This window comes from Microtus ochrogaster, chromosome 18 (genome assembly GCF_000317375.1).
Source record: "Microtus ochrogaster isolate Prairie Vole_2 chromosome 18, MicOch1.0, whole genome shotgun sequence".
Taxonomy (NCBI): Eukaryota; Metazoa; Chordata; class Mammalia; order Rodentia; family Cricetidae; genus Microtus; species Microtus ochrogaster.
This window is the reverse complement of record NC_022020.1, coordinates 37674502-37680145: the sequence shown is the minus strand read 5'-3', so window position 1 is coordinate 37680145 and position 5644 is coordinate 37674502.

The window sequence follows — 5644 nt, the reverse complement described above, 5'->3', positions numbered from 1 at the left end:
GGGAAATGGGAGGCGGTGGCGGGGAAGAGACGGAAATCTTTAATAAATAAATAAAAAAAATAGAGATGAATCATAAAAAAAAAGAAGTTTGGGATGTTTCTACCTGATTTTACACAGCTGGCAAACCCTGAATATTGACTTAAAGAGAAGGTGCTGATGAGTAAACAGGCCATTAGTTTCTAGCTGCTGATTGATAAATGGGAGTTGTATTTCATTTAGTAGCGTGCAACATGCTAATCTGTTGTTATTGAGAAAGGTATGTGATCTCAGGTGGTCACCCGATGAAACTCTACCTGAGAATTCAAAGGCCACTTTCAAAAACAAAGTTCTCTTTCTGCTTGATAACTTTGGGGCATACTTTAACCACCGTGTCAACAAGACTTACATACTGAATCCCTGAAATGGTTTGGCTTGTCCTTTATAGCAACCAGACCTATCCCAATTGTGACATAGTTTTTTTTTATTAATTAGATTTTTTCATTCATTTTACATCCTGACCACAGTTTCCCCTCCTTCCTCTTCCCTCCTTTCCTCCCATTACCTTCTCTTTCTACCTCCCCTCTATCCCCCCCATCTGCTCCTCCTCTGTCTCCAGTCAAAAAGGGGAAGACACAATGACACAGATATAATCCCAATAGTATCTTAGTTACTTTTCTACTGCTGTGGAAAATTAAAAAAAAAAAAACCACCATGACCAAAGCAACTCATAAAGAAAGTGTTTAACTGATGGTTTTCTTACAGTGTCAAAGGGTGAGTCCATTACCTTCATGGTGAGGAGCATGGTAGCTCCCTCAAGCAGTAGCTTAGACCTTATTGAGTAGTGAGTGAGAGGCAGAGAGAGTCAGTTGTAATGACATGGGCTTAGGAAACCTCTAAACCCACCCCCAGTGGCACATTTTCTCCAACAAGACCACACCTCCTAATCCTTCTCAAACAGTTCCACCACTCTAAGCCAAGCATTCACACGTATGAGCCTATAGGGGGCATTCTCATTCAAATTACCACAAATGTGATCTGGTTCATTTAATAGACTGGAGGTGTGGAAATGTTGCCCCCTGATTTAAGCTTTATTGCTTTTTGGCACTGTGTTCATTTCGATTGCTGTGGGTTAATGGTATTGTTTCTGTTCTTCACTAACTTCCATTCTCACTATCACTTGTACTCAAAGCATTCAGAGAAATAAATAAGGGAGACACCGTTGAAATGACTATGGCCACTAGACAGTTGGAAACATTGTTTTGATGGAGGAAATAAATGAGGAAATAGCACATAAACAATTGCAGGGAAGTGCTGTGGCAACTCTTACACTTATTTTCTAAACTATAGCTGTGGTGTTTTTTTTTTTTTTAATGCCTTGAGAAAACTCAGACAAGTAGTTTATTGTTGCTTTCAGATAACTTGGTAATTTTCCATCAAGTGAACAGAAAATAAGAATAGCATAAACATCAGTAAAGGCCAGGTTTGAGAAAAATTGCTTTTGCATAGAAAGAAAATTCTATAATTTATCTCAAACTGCACTCACTAGATTCTTAGCATGATGTAATCCTTGTCAGTCATATGGCTCTCTGGTAACTAAACCTATGGGATCCTCTGAGCCTCTTTTAAGATGAATCACATAACCCAGACACTATTTTTAAAGTCACAGATTGCACATTAAAAGCATAAAATATTTACATTGATATTCCCTCTTGTAATAATAGAAGAAGCAAGTATTTTAAAGATGTCCTATGAGGCCTTTTTAAATAGACAAAAAGCAGCTAGAATTAAAAGACTAACATATATTTTCCATTTTTTCTTTTATTTTTTGAGGTTATGAAATAATTATATCATTTCTTCTTCCCTTTCCTCCCTCCAAGCCTTCCTATATGTTCTTCCTTGCTCTCTTTATTCATTAAATATTCTCGCATGAGTTTGGATGCCCACCTTACTAGACCTGGATGGAGGTGGGTGGTCCTTGGACTTCCCACAGGGCAGGGAACCCTGATAGCTCTATGGGCTGACAAGGGAGGGGAACTTGATTGGGGGAGGGGGAGGGAAATGGGAGGTGGTGGCAGGGAAGAGACAGAAACCTGTAATAAATAAATAAACGGAAAAAATATTCTTGCATGTATATATGTATCTACACATATATTTCTAAATATAACCTGCTCAGTATATGCAGTGTTAGTCTTAGGAATGCTTTCAGGGCCCAGCGCCGGGTATCGGATCACCTGCTGTGTGCTCTCCCCCTGAGAACTATTTATCCTACTCCTGGCATCCCTTAGTTGCCTATTTTTAAGATATATTTACTTATTTTAGAGGACATGCGCATAGTTGCCTGCAGAGATTAAAAAAAGAGCATCAGATACCCTGTAGCTGCAATTACAGGTAGTTATGAGCCTCCCGGTGTGGGTGCTAGGAATCTTTGTGAGAACAACAAGCTCTCTTCAGCACTCTTGACCACTCTAGCCTGTTCTGTGTTTTTAAAAACAAAATTAAAATCTACATGTTATGAGTCTATCACTAAATGTAATCAATGTAATATCTGCATACATAAATTAAGATTGTAGGATATATTTCCAATTTCCTGAAATGTTTTAAATCACTGATGGGCTAGAAGGCCACGAGCAACATCCTGAACTCAAGACTCAGTGTTAACCAGGGCCTACATTTAGTGAATTGTCCCTGAAATCTCATGTGTCTTATAACTTTTAAATACTTTTTCAATTGATATTAAATGATTGACTTCCAAATGTCATGAGATATAATTTTAAAACACTGCCTATTAGTCTATTGTTTTATAATTGTTTTGTTTTGAAGGAAAATTCATGCTTAAATCAGACAAAACGACCATGTCGTTTGAAACTCTGAATACTAATTAAAAATGTGTTTTTCAGAAATGCCTAAGTTTCTGCCCAACCTTTGTGAATAACTTGAGGTGTGCTCTACAGTTAACATTTTTTCTTTTCATGAAATCTGAATGTGATGTAAACAGAATTCATTTGTAGAAATTTGTTGAATTCTTGCTATGCTTTGTCCTTTTTAACTTTGATCATTTCTGATTTTTATGTTTCTTATTGATTCTTTTTTCTTCCCATTAGCTATTTATACAAGTTCATATACTATTAACATTTATTCTATAACTACTTATTTCAAAGATATATTCTATTTTTTATACAAATGCTGATTTTGTAGACATTTGTAAAATAGTACTCAAATCTACTCTGCTATAATTAAAGAATGAAACATATGTTGAATCACCCTTCATGGTCATGTAGCTATAGTAATTTGAGACATTACTGTTTTCTCCTTACCACACTTCCTAGAATTTTGTGAATAGTTTCCAGAACTACAGAGATTGTGGGATTTTAAGATAATTAATTAACTCATTAGTAGTTGAAGGCGCAAGATTCTTGGCTTTGTCTCAGAGGACTCTATTCACAGCATTATAAACAGTGTGAGCTGTATCGTATATGTATTTACTAAGGTTGGGGAGTCCATGGTCAGTTCTTTGCATTTTGACCAGTTGTGACATTCTGTACCTATCTCCGTGTGCGAGAGAGAGAGAGAGAGAGAGAGAGAGAGAGAGAGAGAGAGAGAGAGAGTGTTTATTTGATGAGGGGTGAAAGCTTCTATCATCTGTGGATATAATGCTAAGTATTTAGAATATATTTCGAAGTTATACTTGTATAGTTGTTTAAGGACATGGTAGTAGCAACTTCTCCTATAGGTTCCAGGGCCTCACCATCCAAGGGTAGTGCCCTATTTTTACAGTACAGGGCATTAATTCCCTCCTATTGAGTGGCCCTTCCGTCTACTCAAACAGCTGTTGCTTATCCCAAGATAGACGTGACACTATTGCACCTTTGGAGATCTCTTGCAGTGCTGGTCATTGTACTTTGTTATGTTCTGGACAGAACTACATCTACGACTCTTCTCCCTTGGCAGATTGTATAGCTCCTTCCCGTACTGTGAAAGCTAGTCCTCAGTGATGAGGCTTCCAGGTCAGTTGCAACTTTACTCCAAGTCTGTGTCTGAAGTAGGTGGTATCTTCAGCAGTGTTGTATTCCAACAAGACAGTTCTGTACAAGATGTGGGGGTGTCTGCATATGAGTTATCACTGAAGGAGTTGCCCAGACTACTGCCAAGGCTCTGATGGTTGTCTGATGGTCAAAACAGAAGGACGGGTGCCAGCAGTTTCTCCTGTTAGGGTTGAAGCCATCCTGAAGCTCTTCCCCTTAACCAGCACTGCTGTCTCTTCTAGTTAGTGATTTGAACACTTTATAATATGTTAAATCTTGCTAAAAAAAAAAAGTTTATAAGGAAACCAGAAAATATATTGGCAAAAGGAACCATGGGTTCACACACTTAGTAATATCTGATATATTTTACAGATTTTCTTTTTATATATGTTTTATATACTTTTGTACATATATGTGCACATGTTTCTTTTGATCAATATGGGATCACAGCAAAATTCTGTTTTATTTTCTTTTTTACTTCACTAATACACGACGTTAAATTGTGCTTACATTGGAGCAGGACCACATTGTCATATAAAGACCTGTCAAATGCAGTGCAAGCTACTAGGAGATTTAGTGAAAGTAGACAAAGTTCTTGCATGAAATATTTCACAATCTAGGGGGAAGGGGGAAGAAATACAATTTAAAGCTATTCTTAATGTAATATTGCTGAGCTAGAGTGAAAGCAGAACAAAGGTAGCTGTTTCCCCAGACAGGAGTTTATGTTCCTTCTGTGACCATTTCCCAAGGGACACTTAGACACCCAGGTGATTTTATGGCAATTCACTTGGACTGCCCCAACTTGTAGTTGGTGGTTTGCTGGGTCCAATGTAAAGTGATAAGAGCAGAATCTAAAAGCATGGGGAGGGAAAGGGCTAGGCAGAGAAGTGATCTCTAACTTCTGATAGACCTTCAAGATTAGAGAAAAAGGTCACAAGCTCCTCACCCATTGCCGTCCTGTAAGGTCACAATTCAGGGTGAATCTGTCTCTAGATTGGTAATTGAAGGGAGAGTTTGATGTTTGCTCTTGATGTTCAGAGGATGAGAAATGATAATGCCTGATCCAAATCTTTCACAAATCAATGTGTTGGCTCAGTGTTTTCGCTATTACTGTGCTTTTTTCAGTAAACTATGATTAAGAATAATTTGTAACTAAGCAGGTTATATTTAGAAACATATATGTATGTATGTATACTTACACGCATGCACTAACAATTAGTAAGAACTAAAAAAAGGCCACTAATTTGAAGGAAAGCTTGAAGGAATATATTAGAGAGGAAAGGAAAGGGAGAAATGTTGTAAAAATTATAATAAAAAGGGAGAGAAAAGCATTTTCTAGATTTTTAATTAAAATGTATGTAAATTTAAAAAATTTAAAGGAATAATTGTGATGTCTCAGTGGTTTAGAGTATACAAAGTACTGCTTTTACTTAGGTTACATTGGTTCCCAGCACCCATGTCTGGTGGCTCCCAGCTGTCTAGACCCTCAGTTTCAGGGGATCTGCCTGCTACAGGTACTCACAATCACACAGCATATGCACTTACTAGCATGCACACAGCATACTCACTGACATGCACGCATACACATTCACACAGCATACTCATATACTAACATACACATAGACATTCACACAACCGACTCA